This window comes from Misgurnus anguillicaudatus, chromosome 21 (assembly GCF_027580225.2).
Source record: "Misgurnus anguillicaudatus chromosome 21, ASM2758022v2, whole genome shotgun sequence".
In the NCBI taxonomy this organism is placed as follows: domain Eukaryota; kingdom Metazoa; phylum Chordata; class Actinopteri; order Cypriniformes; family Cobitidae; genus Misgurnus; species Misgurnus anguillicaudatus.
Window position 1 is genome coordinate 35,102,525 of NC_073357.2, and position 16,901 is coordinate 35,119,425.

The 16,901-nt window shown below is 40.9% G+C and overlaps 1 protein-coding gene across 1 annotated transcript in view; it reads left to right on the forward strand.

Moving 5' to 3' along the window:
• rfx7a (regulatory factor X7a) overlaps window positions 1–16,901 on the forward strand; it is a 117,591-nt gene that overhangs the window by 11,262 nt on the left and 89,428 nt on the right. The gene's annotated exons all lie outside the window — the stretch shown is intronic.

Sequence of the window (16,901 nt, forward strand, 5' to 3'; positions counted from 1 at the left end):
GAGAAGACAAATAGGATTAAATAAAGACAATAGCAATTCCATTGTTGGGCCAAAAGCAATTTCACCGTCACTTCTGGGGCTTGAGCGTGTCTCGTCGGTACTTCCTCAGGGCCAGGAGCCAGGGGAAGTTGGAAAAATTCAAAGCCATCACAGTACAAAACCATTACAAAGCACAAAGGACTGAGCAGTGCCATTTTCAGTTCTGCTCCTGCTGGTCAGGAGTAGTGGTGGCAATATGCAGTGGTAGAACTACTATAGGCCTTTTTCACAACAATTGGAAACTGCATCAGATCCATAAAAAAATGGGGAAGTCCCAATCTGATATTCTGGATTGGGGCCGATCCGGGCTTTTTGGCTGGATCGGATAGCGGATCGAGGACCGACAACATGAACGTTCCAATTCTGATACTGTGCGTTAGCCGTGGTTGGTACTGACAAGCTATTAAAAGGACAATGTATTATAAAAGTAGGGCTGGGCAATTTTTTTACGTGGTCGATTCAAAATCGATTCTCAAAGAGCAGAATAGATTTTTTTCTTTCATATTTATTTCCGCAAACATTGAAAATAAGATTAACGTTAATCTAATTACTAGTCTTCTTCACTAGATGTCACCCTCTTTTTTGCCTTGCGGGATGTTACCAAGGAGTGAGAGGCGAGCCTGTCATTCATTCATTCAGTGCTTAAAATAGTGTTTCAGGTGCTTCATCGAAGTTGATGCCCCCTTCACATAAAAAGTCAGAGGTATGGAAGCATTTTAGATTTCGTAAGCAAGACGACAACGTTAGTGTTGTGGCTATTAACTTCATTTTATTAATTACTAGGGGTGGAACGGTACACAGAAGTCCCGGTTCGGTTTGTAACTCGGTTCAGGCACCACGGTTCGATCAGATTTCGGTACAATGGAGGGAAAATCAAAACAAAAATGCAGAAATCAAATTTTTTTGTACTTAATATAATCTTAAAAACATAGGTGTCATTATCAGTGTTATTTTGAGATGTTATGAATACGAACTGAAATTCATTTAACATACTATCTCGTATAACAAAAATGTATACCACTTTAAGTAATCTTGTACTCATCTTTCATACAAATGGGTTCAAATGTATTACACGTGTTACCTAAATACATTTTAAAATAAAATTTTGGCCATATTTCATTTTAAAGTACTAAATAACAAAAAAATTGGGTTGTAGGATTAATTAATAGGTGTGTACGTCTTCACGCGGCGCGGCCAGAAACAACAGTGGATGACATCAGAGTAACGCGAGAGCGATTTGAAATTAGCCTCCTCTGCAAGATTTCTCGCAGTACTCTGTTGCTGATGGCACTGCGTAAAGTTGAGCACACTTAAAAAAAGCAGCTGAACAGAGCTGCACTGTGTATGCCTGCGCTTCGTCTATTTATTGTATATAGCAGGACAATTTATCTCCTACTTCTCAGCGTGAGAAATACAAAGTGTGGCGTGTGAGCGTGTAAACTGACTGAAATGCGTGTGTCTCAAGGTGAATGCGTGAGACTTGAGAGCCCTGATTAGATGTATTTCCACTCCCATACCTAACAACTGCTGAACAACGCCGACGCACAGTCTTCGTCTTTTCCACCACTCTCTCGCCTTTACTACTGCAACTGACTGGGAAACCGAAGCTTTGCCAAACTTGCGATCTTGAAGAAGCCGGCGGATCTCCCAACTCTGGTGGAACACCACCACTTGCCATACTCGCTGTCGCTGCTCACTCACTGACTGGACCGGCGTCGACCTGACAAAAAACTGCAGAGTGCCAGAGAATGTTGACGGGCTCTGACAGAGCACATGCATAGGCGAAGCTCGGCTGCATCGGCCCCAATCAGAGCTTCAGAGCTAAAGCCGGGCTACAGATTAGCTGTCCTAAAGAACCCGCGTACCTGACAGTAGTTCCGCATTACATTAATTATTTTGCACGCAAGTTTTTTTTCATCCGTGTATTTTCTGTTTAAATTCATGCACCGAACTGTGACCCCCATACCGATTCGGTTTGAAACGAATACATGTACCGTTCCACCCCTATTAATTACCCACTTGTAAACTGCTCTTCACTGTTCTTTTTATTAATATAGTATTTGTTAAATCTATATTCATTGAGTTGCAGGGTGGCGCGCATCCCAGCTTGTGATGCGTGTACACGCTATTCTCCGAGATGCACTTGATGGCCTTTTGTGCAGCGATTTTTTTTTTTTTTTTTGACATTATTAAGGCGGTAGGGTTTCCAAGCTTAGGCGGGCCACCTTAACTGAAATATGCTGCGGGAAACCCTGAGTTGAATGTGAATTAAGTATAAAAACCAAACCGAGAACCGAAATCGAAAATTGAAGCGAGAATCTAAATCGAATCGATTTGATAGCTTGTGAATCGAAATCGAATCGATCTGGAACATCTGAATCGATACCCAGCCCTATATAAAAGCACTATGAACGTTTTCTGCACTATATTCAAAGTCTTTTAATAAACTCAATAGCTTCATGTGAAGGAACAAACGCACATTTCAAGATATTTAAGTTCACAGAAACACTGTAACTTACTTGCAAACTGAGTTAATGCACTGGTAAAGCGGACAGGTGAAACGCATCATTCACACACGCACACACAAGATTACTGTAGACTATTTTAAAGATCTGATGTTATAAAGATGATGCATCTATTCTCTCTGTGTTTTTAACAGTTATGAGTTTTCCCTTGCGGAGCGAGGATTCCCATGAGATTATGCTTCAAGTGCAATGCACTAATGCCATTAATTCTGTGCCCAGGAAGCCCATAAATGTAGCGTGTATATGATTTAGGCGCATCAGTTGTGCCCCGGGGATGTGCATAAAAAGTCTGGTCAAGTGCATAATTCCCAAAATAACTATCTGCACACTAAAGCTTTTTTACTATGAGAGTTTTATGCAATTAAGGAAAAAATATTTAGCATACTTAATTGATCAAATGTACCTATTATATGTTCTCCTAAACACTGCCATGATAAATAATTACTCATGTTTCCTGTAACTTGTAAATCATTTAAAATTATTGAATTTTACATTTAAAATTATACTAGATGTAGCAGAAAGCACTATACACATTTAATTACAGTAGTAGCGGGCAAGTATCGGTACCGGCTGAATTCTGGTATCAGTTCGGAAATGAAAAAGTGGTATTGGGACATCCCTAGTAAAAATATGGACGTAGTGTCCGTGACGTCACCCATTGGTTTGTCAAGATAGTATCCACATGACAGAAGTACATCCTAGTACATCCGCTTCCGAAAGCGACCAATCTAAACCCATATTAGTTATCTACTTTCACCCATCCACCTGGCAGATGTGCCACCTGTGGGCCGGCTCCTCTTCTTTGTTTACGGATGTGACGTCATCACGCAAAGACGAATTATGTTTTTCAAACTTTTTTCTGGTAAAGACGACCAGACTGCTCAAATTATAAATCATTATTATAAGCTTACTATTGTGAATTGGGGCAAGGTAAGGAGACAATTTAAAACATAGATTTTTTTCTTCATATTAAATAGGCGAGTTTATGACAGAGATGCTTCAAAATGTATGCGGCACTTTATTCACTTAAGACCAAAGGCATGTCAGAGTTTCAAGGTTTCATCACAAGCTCTTTTCAATACTTTTCATCTGTTTAATATTCCCAAACTCATAGGCAGGGACTGGTTGAAAGGACTGGTTATTGGTTCATGGCCAGTGATTCAAAATAAGTTCGTATCAGATGACGTAGCGCTGCAGTCATTAAATGTGTTGAGCTGTGTGAGGAAAAAAGAAAGTGACAGTGGTCTGTTAATGGCCCCTGACACAAAATACTCTTAAGATTAAGCCAGTGTGTTGCGTCTGCACTGCAGCTCATCCACCCCCTCCCCTCCTTCCGCATCCCTCCTTTGACCCTTGCAGGATGTTGCCAACTATCGCTGAGTCTTGCATCAGACTCCTCTTGAAACTTTAAATCCATGGTGTATCCCACAAAGCATTGCAGTTTAACACCTATTACCATACATTTACATTGCCATAAGCATGACAGTCACAGATACACACAGATATTTTCACACACAGATCGAATTATAGCACGTCATGTTTTACATTTTAATCTCTGTGTTAATTAGAAATGCACCAATATATCGTCCAATTGTCTGTATTCATTGATGGTTTAAAAACAGCAGATTTCAACAGATTTCATTATATGAAAGCATAGCATTTAGAAAATGTAATCTTCAGAATTGAATGCAAGTTAATATAACCAACCACTAAACTATCGGTATTGGCCGATCAATGGAGAGATTTAATAACTCTAGTGTTCATATCTTTTTGTTTTGTGTTTTAATGTTTGTAAGTAACCATAAATGGACAGGTAAATGTGTTTGATGGCTTGCCGTATGCAACAATTTGCAGTTTTCAATTCTTTAAGCAGTAGTCTACATAATACATACTAAAGTTCGTACAATAATTAAATTATAATGTCCAAGGCTTGACTGCAGAGGTATACTTTGTTTCTTATGTGTACACTAGCGTACCAGCATAGTCGAATGCACAGGCTTGCAAAGAGTACTGCATTTTAACTAGGGATGCACCGAAATGAAAATTCTTGTCCGAAACCGAAAAAGAGGAAACCGGAGCCGAAAACCGAAACACCGAAAGAAATTTTTATGCCAATTATTAGTACCATTGCATTTATGGCTATCACTATGTACTAACTTTACTAGGGGTGTGACAGATCACAAAACTCACGGTTTGGATCACATTACAGTTTTTGAGGCACGGATCAGATTATTTTTCAGGTCAGCAAAAAGGGGGTGGGAAAAATCTAATAACAAATAAAGAAATTGCAAACATTTATAAAAAAAAGAACAAAGTTGCACATTAAGTAAGGTCTGAAAATTAGCATTAGGTACAGAAATCTAATTAAATGAATCTTTATTGTATGAATTAAATATAATTATTATTATTTTTACAGAAGTGATTTTCTCTTGGTCTTGGGTTGTTTGATTATTGTTAATGACACAGACTTAAGTAGGTTCATTGAGGTTACTGTCTCTTTAAGACCAAATAAGCACAGACTGGTTTCTGACTGTAATCTATGCATACACTTAAGACATAAACAAATGTTTTTATTAGAAAAAGAATAATGTGGAGATAATTTTGTTTGTATGTGCCCTGTCAATAACAGAAAGATTATATGTTCGCTTGCTTTTTGAAAGGCATATCTCGTATGCACTACTACTTAGTGTCCTTAAACACGCGCGCACACAAACGTTATGTTGTTTTTCATTGCTTTATTCACCAAATGTATGTTAATGGACAGTATGAGACACATTAGCGCATCTCTCTCTAAAGTTTACACATCACGTAGATCGATCGATTATGTCTGACACATTCAACCGCATGTGCGTACAGAAAGCTGCTCACTTTAGTGCCTATTTGCGGTTAAATTTGTCCACACCACAGATGTTGCTTCAGACAAGCACGTGCAGGTCGCGGTTTCTGTTTGCGTCATCACAACATTTAAGTCGTATTGTTTCAGTGATAAAATACTTTCGGCATAAAATCGAAAATGCTCTTTTGGGCAATTTTCGGCCAAAAATTTTTGGTGGCCAAATATTTGGTGCATCCTTAATTTGAACCATACATGTACTGTACAAGTACTATTCGGATGATGATATCCGTCACAAGTTCTGTATGCTGTCCCTCGTTTACGCTTAAAAAATGAAGTATACCTAGACTTTACTGAATCATCACTTTATGGTGTTCCAGCATTCAACCAGGATGATTCTGCCTTTGAAACTTTCAGTAGCTTTGTCAGTAAGTACTGTGATTTCAGTTGTACAAATATTATACAAGTATTTTAGTAGACTCATTAATGTCGAATCTTTACTGCGCACTGCCAGGGAGCACCTAAGATGAGTGAGTAGGGCCCTATAATTTCCGCGATCACGGAATCGCGGGTGCAATCGCGGAATTGGCAGAAGAACGTATTTCTGGGGGAAATGCAGACTGGTGTAAGTAAATCTGGGCGACACACCCCCTCACGTCGTTTCAGAATTCAGACCCACTCCAAAACACTGAAACCATGCAAAGCGGCTCTCCATGACTATGCTTTCTTCCGCGAAAAAAAAAAGAAAATCGACGCTAAGCACTCAGTTCCGAGCAGTCCCCTCATGACTTTGATGTGACAGGAGAACTGTTATTTTGTAAGTTTTGTCAACATTCCGTTCACTGTGAGTGCAAAGATACATTCACTCTCTCATCCACGTCTGTCTCATTGCACCTCTCTCACGTGCACGCGCTCTCGCATCTGTCTGAAGTCCGAACACAAATTCTCGTGTATTTGTTCAGTTGCATTTCATGCGAGCTGAGGCAAACTATCCCTCGCATTTAAAATATAATCATCTGCATCGTGGCGCCGCTCTCTGTCTCTCTTTCGCTTGCACGTGCAAAGAGCTGCGCACTCATGCTGTCCTAAGTCAGATCACTATCCTGTGTATGTTTGTAAAGTTATATGCATTTCAAGCGATTGTGTTTAAAATATGCATCACGTTCTGCTGGACCGATGTGTTTAAGGCACTTCTGAAGGCACCACTGCTTTGACACGTGTAGCCTTCTGCAACAACACTAAACAATGCATTGAAATGTGTGTGTGTGTGTGAGTGTGTGTGAGTGTGTGTGTGTGTGTGTGTGTGAATGCATGTTTTACAGTCATTAAGTAATCGTGTTATTCCGTTTTTCCCATCATTAACACATTAAAGGCACACTTTTTTTATGACTAAAATAACAGTAAAAGGTAAAAAAAATTATTGCCAAAAATTAAAACGGAATTTGCAAAAATTCAAACGGACAAAACGGAATTTGGGAAAAAATAAAACGGAATTTGGGAAAAAATAAAACTGATTTTATAGGGCCCTAAGTGAGCTACAGGTTCAGTTTGTCATTGTCCTCTCCACCTCAGTCTAAGACTAATAAATAATAACTCAGCCATCTTAGGCTCTCTATCTAAGAATCTAAAGTCATATCTATGCATTGTGTATGTTTCATTGTGTTTAGCTACAAATTTGTAGTCTTGTTAATGTTTTATATGTGTGAAGGCTTCAACGTGCTTGTTTGTCCACCCACATATAGTGCCCTATTAAATCAGGTTGTCCACTTGGCCCCGAGATGTCTGCATTCTGGAGCCATTTTTACTTACCTTTCCTACCCCTCTTCAGTGTTAAAGCTAACGGTGGTCAGTGGCTGATAACTTTAGCCATCAGTAAGGCCATCTTTACCTTAGCAACTAAAGAGACAAATAGACAAGACAGGAAGACACAACTATTCTTAGAATTTGATGAAAAGGGGAGGGCGGAGAACTGGCGTATGAGTGATGGATGCATCACTGGTGAGGAGATGTCTGGGTGACGAGAGTATTTCAGTTCAGCAGTTCCTCACGCTGTGACTATTACTGTGTATATTTAGGGCCCGAGCACACAAGTGTGAGGACCCTATTGTTTTTGCTCCGTTTATTATTATTATTATTAGGGCCCGAGCACCGAGGAGCAGGCCAGAATGGCCTGCACCGAAAGGTGCGAAGCCCTATTGGTTTTGCTCGAATTTATTAGGGCCCGAGCACCGAGGAGCAGGCCAGAATGGCCTGCACCGAAAGGTGCGAAGCCCTATTGTTTTCCTTAGGATTATTATTAGGGCCCGAGCACCGAGGAGCAGGCCAGAATGGCCTGCACCGAAAGGTGCGAAGCCCTATTGTTTTCCTTAGGATTATTATTAGGGCCCGAGCACCGAGGAGCAGGCCAGAATGGCCTGCACCGAAAGGTGCGAAGCCCTATTGGTTTTGCTCGAATTTATTAGGGCCCGAGCACCGAGGAGCAGGCCAGAATGGCCTGCACCGAAAGGTGCGAAGCCCTATTGTTTTTGCTCGAATTTATTAGGGCCCGAGCACCGAGGAGCAGGCCAGAATGGCCTGCACCGAAAGGTGCGAAGCCCTATTGGTTTTGCTCGAATTTATTATTATTTTTTTTTTTTTATTTTTATTTTTTTTAACACTTTTGGGCATTTTGGGTGCCTTAACATACTCGAAAACTCTTGAAATTTGGCACAGACGTCAGAGTCGTCCGTCATTGCGAACGGGCAAAGGCTGGAACACGGGCGTGGCAAGGGAGCTCTGTAGCGCCCCCTGTAATGCAAAAAAAAACATTGATGCACAGATCGTGCAAACATGTACGCACATGTACGAGAGTTGGTACGCATATAGATCTCATCGACCCGAACAACTTTCGCCCTCTAACATTTAAGCTCCGCCCAACAGGAAGTCAGCTATTTTGGATCGTTTAAAAAATGCATGCGTTGAACTTTTGAATACTCCTCCTAGAGGAATCATGCGATTGACACCAAAAGTGGTGAACATGATGTCGAGACATTGGACTTGCTAAATTGCGAAGGGATTTTTGATATCTCGAACGGTTCTGCCATGGCGAGCCGACAAAGTCGTGGCGAAATCAGAGAAACAGGAAGTGTCTAATATCTAAGGCAAAAAATGTCTTATTGTAATGCCATGCGGGATGTTTGTTCGTCTAAAGATTCCGATCGCATCGATGTGCCTATTGTGAGTCTCGGGTATAGCGCCACCACCAGGCGCCAGGAAGTGTGTCAGTCACAAAGCTGGATTTTTTTGAAAGTTCCATGCAATGTTCTTTTAAATACTCCTTCTAGGATTTTCATACGATTGACACCAAAAGTGGTCACCATGATGCCGAGACATTGTAGATGATAAATTGCGAAGGGATTTTTGATATCTCAAACGGTATTCCCATGGCAACGCGTCAAACTTTACTTTCATTTTAAAGGCATATTTAAGCCTTTCAGTTTTATACAGTTAACTTTTAAATACTCCTTCTAGGATTTTCATGCGATTGACACGAGAAGTGGTCAACATGATGCCGACACATTGTAGATGATAAATTGCGAAGGGATTTTTGATATCTCAAACGCTGTTCCCATGGCAATGCATCAAACTTTACTTTCATTTTTACACATATTTAAGGCTGACAGTTACATGCTGTGAACCTTTAAATACTCCTCGTATGGGATTCATGCGATTGACACCAGAAGTGGTCAACATGATGCCGAGACATTGTAGATGATAAATTGCGAAGGAATTTTAGACATCTCGAACGCTGTTCCCATGGCAACGCGTCAAACTTTACTTTAATTTCAGGCATGTTTAAGGCTCTTGGCGTGCTTAGTTGAACTTTAAATTTGGCACACACATCCAGAGATGTATAAAGTACTAGGGACCCAGACTTGAGTAAAAGTACAAGTGCTCTATCAAAAAAGTGAGCACACCACTTAAGTGGAAGTACTGAAGTATTAAACATGTTTTGTACTTAAGTATTGCAAGTAGTTTATTTTAAAATATACTACTCAAGTACTGAAAGTAAAAGTACAAGTATTGTGTAATGTAGTTATTAAAGAAAACAGTCAAAAGTTTGAATATAATATTGTTTATATTATTTCAAATGTTTAAGCTAAAGGACACTCACAATTGCTTTGGCTGTAGCAGGAGTACAAGGACAGGAATGTTCAGATTAATTTAACTAATATGGCAATAGAAAATTCAGAATTAATAAAATATTAGTCGATGTAATGGTAATAGGTAAAGGTACAAGATGTTTCAATGTATTTAGGTTTCCTTCTTTCGCGCACACTCGCCCTTTCTCGCGAATTCTCTCTCTCTATCGGTCTCTCTCGTGCACTTTGGTTCTCTCTCGACTTCACATTTGTCCACAACCGCGGCTCATATTTGTGAGTGAGAGGGAGGGAGGGGTCCGCTCTTCACTATCTCCTATTGGTTTAGACCACAATCTGTGTGTGTTTCCAATGTGTATCACCGCTCCGGCAGTGATAATGTAGGTTTGGAATGATTTGTAACATTTGAGTGTAACGAGTAACTATGCAGCACATAAAAAATGTATTGGAGTAAAAGTATCAAACTCATCGAAAATATGTACTGAAGTAAAAGTGGAAGTAGGAGAAAAAAATAATACTTCAGTAGAGTACAGGTACTGCCTATTAGTACTTAAGTACAGTAGTGAAGTAGTTCTACTTCGTTACTATACATCTCTGCACACATCAGAGTTTTCGGCTGTTAAGTGTTGACAAAAAGGTCAGACATAGGCGTGTCTCTTAAGTGGCTCACCAGTGCACCTGTTTGTCTAAAATGTGGGGTTTCTTTTACCTACAGTCCCCAAATGGCTCAGAAACAACATTAAATAGCCCACTGATATTTTACCCACTTGATGCCCTTGCCCACCGTGCATCGTTTTCTCGGACGCACTGTGTAGCGGTAAAAAAACGTGCGAGGGCCCGCCATTGCTGCTTGCAGCTATATTTGTTTTTTTTTTTTTTTGTTTTTTTTTTAACACTTTTGGCCACTTTGGGTGCCTTAACATACTCGAAAACTCTTGAAATTTGGCACACACGTCAGAGTCGTCGGCCATCAGGTGCGGGCAAAGGCTGGACCACGGGCGTGGCAAGGGAGCTCTGTAGCGCCCCCTGTAATGCAAAAACAAACATTGGGGAACAGATTGTGCAAACATGTATGCACATGTACGAGAGTTGGTACGCTTATAGATCGCATCGACCCGAACAACTTTCGCCCTCTAACATTTTAGCTCCGCCCAACAGGAAGTCAGCTATTTTGAATTGTTTAAAAAATGCATGCGTTGAACTTTTGAATACTCCTCCTAGAGGATGCATGCGATTGACACCAAAAGTGGTGAACATGATGTCGAGACATTGGACTTGCTAAATTGCGAAGGGATTTTTGATATCTCGAACGGTTCTGCCATGGCGAGCCGACAAAGTTGTGGCGAAATCAGAGAAACAGGAAGTGTCTAATATCTAAGGCAAAAAATGTCTTATTGTAATGATACGCGGGGTGTTTGTTCATCTGAAGATTCCGATCGCATCGATGTGCCTATTGTGACTCCCGGGTATAGCGCCACCACCAGGCGCCAGGAAGTGTGTCAGTCACAAAGCTGGATTTTTTTGAAAGTTCCATGCAATGTTCTTTTAAATACTCCTTCTAGGATTTTCATGTGATTGACACCAAAAGTGGTCAACATGATGCTGAGACGTTGTAGATGAGAAATTGCGAAGGGATTTTTGATATCTCGAACGCTGTTCCCATGGCAACGTGTCAAACTTTACTTTCATTTTAAAGGCATATTTAAGCCTTTCAGTTGCATGCAGTGAAATTTTAAATACTCCTCGTATAGGATCCATGTGATTGACACCAGAAGTGGTCAACATGATGCTGAGACATTGTAGATGCTAAATTGCGAAGGAATTTTTGACATCTCGAACGCTGTTCCCATGGCAACGCCCCAAACTTTACTTTTATTTCAGGCATATTTAGGGCTCTTGGCATGCTTTGATTAACCTAAAAGTTGGCACACACATCTGAGTTGTTGGCTGTTAAGTGTGGACAAAAAGGTCAGACATAGGTGTGTCTCTTAAGTGGCTCACTAGCGCCCCCGTTTGTTTAAAATGTGGGGTTTCTTTTACCTACAGTCCCCAAATGGGTCAGTAACAACATAAAATAGTCCAATAATATTAACCCACTTGATGCACATGCCCACCGTGCATTGTTTTCTCGGAGGCACCGTGTAGCGGTAAAAAAACGTGCGAGGGCCCGCCATCGCTGCTTGCAGCTATATTTATTTTTTTTTTTATTTTTTTTTTTTTATTTTTTTTAACACTTTTGGGCATTTTGGGTGCCTTAACATACTCGAAAACTCTTGAAATTTGGCACAGACGTCAAAGTCGTCCGTCATTGCAAACGGGCAAAGGCTGGAACACGGGCGTGGCACGGGGGCTCTGTAGCGCCCCCTGTAATGCAAAATAAAACATTGATGCACAGATCGTGCAAACATGTACGCACATGTACGAGAGTTGGTACGCATATAGATCTCATCGACCCGAACAACTTTCGCCCTCTAACATTTAAGCTCCGCCCAACAGGAAGTCAGCTATTTTGGATTGTTTAAAAAATGCATGCGTTGAACTTTTGAATACTCCTCCTAGAGGATTCATGCGATTGACACCAAAAGTGGTGAACATGATGTCGAGACATTGTACTTGCTAAATTGCGAAGGGATTTTTGATATCTCGAACGGTTCTGCCATGGCGAGCCGACAAAGTTGTGGCGAAATCAGAGAAACAGGAAGTGTCTAATATCTAAAGCAAAAAATGTCTTATTGTAATGACACGCGGGGTGTTTGTTCGTCTGAAGATTCCGATCGCATCGATGTGCCTATTGTGACTCCCGGGTATAGCGCCACCAGCAGGCGCCAGGAAGTGTGTCAGTCACAAAGCTGGATTTTTTTGAAAGTTCCATGCAATGTTCTTTTAAATACTCCTTCTAGGATTTTCATGCGATTGACACCAAAAGTGGTCACCATGATGCCGAGACATTGTAGATGATAAATTGCGAAGGGATTTTTGATATCTCAAACGCTGTTCCCATGGCAACGCGTCAAACTTTACTTTCATTTTAAAGGCATATTTAAGCCTTTCAGTTCCATACAGTTAACTTTTAAATACTCCTTCTAGGATTTTCATGCGATTTACACGAGAAGTGGTCAATATGATGCCGAGACATTGTAGATGATAAATTGCGAAGGGATTTTTGATATCTCAAACGCTGTTCCCATGGCAACCTGTCAAACTTTACTTTCATTTTAAAGGCATATTTAAGCCTTTCATACAGTTAACTTTTAAATACTCCTTCTAGGATTTTCATGCGATTTACACGAGAAGTGGTCAATATGATGCCGAGACATTGTAGATGATAAATTGGGAAGGGATTTTTGATATCTCGAACCCTGTTGCCATGGCAATGCATCAAAATTTACTTTCATTTTTACACATATTTAAGGCTGACAGTTACATGCTGTGAACCTTTAAATACCCCTCGTATGGGATTCATGCGATTTGACACCAGAAGTGGTCAACATGATGCCGTGACATTGTAGATGATAAATTGCGAAGGGATTTTTGATATCTCAAACGCTGTTCCCATGGCAACCTGTCAAACTTTACTTTCATTTTAAAGGCATATTTAAGCCTTTCATACAGTTAACTTTTAAATACTCCTTCTAGGATTTTCATGCGATTTACACGAGAAGTGGTCAACATGATGCCGTGACATTGTAGATGATAAATTGCGAAGGAATTTTTGACATCTCGAACGCCGTTCCCATGGCAACGCATCAAACTTTACTTTAATTTCAGGCATGTTTAAGGCTCTTGGCGTGCTTAGTTGAACTTTAAATTTGGCACACACATCAGAGTTTTCAGCTGTTAAGTGTTGACAAAAAGGTCAGACATAGGTGGTCTCTTAAGTGGCTCACTAGTGCCCCTGTTTGTCTAAAATGTGGGGTTTCTTTTGCCTACAGTCCCCAAATGGCTCAGAAACAACATAAAATAGCCCACTGATATTTTACCCACTTGATGCCCTTGCCCACCGTGCATTGTTTCTCGGACGCACCGTGTAGCGGTAAAAAAACGTGCGAGGGCCCGCCATCGCTGCTTGCAGCTATATTTATTATTTTTTTTTTTTTTTATTTTTATTTTTTTTAACACTTTTGGGCATTTTGGGTGCCTTAACATACTCGAAAACTCTTGAAATTTGGCACAGACGTCAGGGTCGTCCGTCATTGCAAAAGGGCAAAGGCTGGAACACGGGCGTGGCACGGGGGCTCTGTAGCGCCCCCTGTAATGCAAAAACAAACAGGAGTGCGCAGATCGGGCAAACATGCACGCACATGCACGAGAGTTGGTACGCATATAGATCTCATCGACCCGAACAACTTTCGCCCTCTAACATTTAAGCTCCGCCCAACAGGAAGTCAGCTATTTTGGATTGTTTAAAAAATGCATGCGTTGAACTTTTGAATACTCCTCCTAGAGGATGCATGCGATTGACACCAAAAGTGGTGAACATGATGTCGAGACATTGGACTTGCTAAATTGCGAAGGGATTTTTGATATCTCGAACGGTTCTGCCATGGCGAAGCGACAAAGTCATGGCGAAATCAGAGAAACAGGAAGTGTCTAATATCTAAGGCAAAAAATGTCTTATTGTAATGACACGTGGGGTGTTTGTTCGTCTGAAGATTCCGATCGCATCGATGTGCCTATTGTGACTCCCGGGTATAGCGCCACCAGCAGGCGCCAGGAAGTGTTTCAGTCACAAAGCTGGATTTTTTTGAAAGTTCCATGCAATGTTCTTTTAAATACTCCTTCTAGGATTTTCATGCGATTGACACCAAAAGTGGTCACCATGATGCTGAGACATTGTAGATGATAAATTGCGAAGGGATTTTTGATATCTCAAACGCTATCCCCATGGCAACGCGTCAAACTTTACTTTCATTTTAAAGGCACATTTAAGCCTTTCAGTTGCATACAGTTTACTTTTAAATACTTCTTCTAGGATTTTCACGCGATTGACACGAGAAGTGGTCAACATGATGCCGAGACATTGTAGATGATAAATTGCGAAGGGATTTTTGATATCTCAAACGCTGTTCCCATGACAACCTGTCAAACTTTACTTTCATTTTAAAGGCATATTTAAGCCTTTCAGTTGCATACAGTTAACTTTTAAATACTCCTTCTAGGATTTTCATGCGATTGACACGAGAAGTAGTCAACATAATGCAGAGACATTGTAGATGATAAATTGCGAAGGTATTTTTGATATCTCGAACGCTGTTCCCATGGCAATGCATCAAACTTTACTTTCATTTTTACACATATTTAAGGCTGACAGTTACATGCTGTGAACCTTTAAATACTCCTCGTATGGGATTCATGCGATTGACACCAGAAGTGGTCAACATGATGCTGAGACATTGTAGATGCTAAAATGCGAAGGAATTTTTGACATCTCGAACGCTGTTCCCATGGCAACACGTCAAACTTTACTTTTATTTCAGGCATATTTAAGGCTCTTGGCGTGCTTAGATTAAATTTAAATTTGGCAAAAACATCAGAGTTGTCGGCTGTTAAGTGTTGACAAAAACGTCAGATAAAGGCGTGTCTATTTAGTGTCTCACTAGCGCCCCCATTTGTCTAAAATGTGGGGTTTCTTTTACCTACAGTACCTAAATGGATCAGTAGCAACATGAAATATTCCACTGATATTTACCCACTTGATGCACATGCCCACCGTGCATCGTTTTCTCGGAGGCACCGTGTAGCGGTAAAAAAACGTGCGAGGGCCCGCCATCGCTGCTTGCAGCTATATTTTTTATTTTATTTTTTTTTATTTTTTTCAACACTTGACCTAATTTGGGTCCCTTAACATACTCGAAAACTCTTGAAATTTGGCACACATGTCAGAGTCCCGTACCACTAGGCTCATGCAAAGGCTGAAACACGGGCGTGGCACAGGGGCTCTGTAGCGCCCCCTGTAATGCAAAAACAAACATTGGTGCACAGATCGGACAAACATGCACGCACATGTACGAAAGTTGGTACGCATATAGATCTCATCGACCCGAACAACTTTCGCCCTCTAACATTTTAGCTCCGCCCAACAGGAAGTCCGCCATTTTGGATTGTTTAAAAAATGCATGCGGTGAACTTTTGAATACTCCTCCTAGGGGATTCATGCAAATGACACCAAAAGTGGTGATCATGATGTCAAGACATTGGACTTGCTAAATTGCGAAGGGATTTTTGATATCTCGAACGGTGTTGCCATGGCGAAGCGGCAAAGTCATGGCGAAATCAGAGAAACAGGAAGTGTCTAATATCTATGGCAAAAAATGTCTTGACATGTAATGACAAGCGGGGTGTTTGTTCATCTGAAGATTCCGATCGCATCGATGCGCCTATTGTGACTCCCGGGTATAGCGCCACCACCAGGCGGCAGGAAGTGTGTCAGTTACAAAGCTGGATTTTTTTGACAGTTCCATGCAATGTTCTTTTAAATACTCCTTCTAGAAAAATCATGCAATTGACACCAAAAGTGGTCAACATGATGACGAGACATTGTAGATGATAAATTGCGAAGGGATTTTTGATATCTCGAATGTTGTTCCTATGGCAACGCGACAAATTTTACTTTCATTTTAAAGGCTTATTTAAGCATTACAGTTGCATGCGATGTTCTTTTAAATACTCCTTCTAGGTAAATAATGTTATTGACACCAGAAGTGGTCAACATGATGCTGAGACATTGTAGATGCTAAAATGCGAAGGAATTTTTGACATCTCGAACGCTGTTCCCATGGCAACACGTCAAACTTTACTTTTATTTCAGGCATATTTAAGGCTCTTGGCGTGCTTAGATTAAATTTAAATTTGGCAAACACATCAGAGTTGTCGGCTGTTAAGTGTTGACAAAAAGGTCAGAGAAAGGCGTGTCTATTTAGTGGCTCACTAGCGCCCCCGTTTGTCTAAAATGTGGGGTTTCTTTTACCTACAGTACCTAAATGGATCAGTAGCAACATGAAGTATTCCACTGATATTTACCCACTTGATGCACATGCCCACCGTGCATCGTTTTCTCTGAGGCACCGTGTAGCGGTAAAAAAACGTGCGAGGGCCCGCCATCGCTGCTTGCAGCTATATTTTTTTTTTTTATTTTTATTTTTTTTTAACACTTTTGGCCACTTTGGGTGCCTTAACATACTCGAAAACTCTTGAAATTTGGCACACACGTCAGAGTCGTCGGCCATCAGGTCTGGGCAAAGGCTGGACCACGGGCGTGGCAAGGGAGCTCTGTAGCGCCCCCTGCAATGCAAAAACAAACATTGGGGCACAGATCGTGCAAACATGTACGCATATGTACGAGAGTTGGTACGCATATAGATCTCA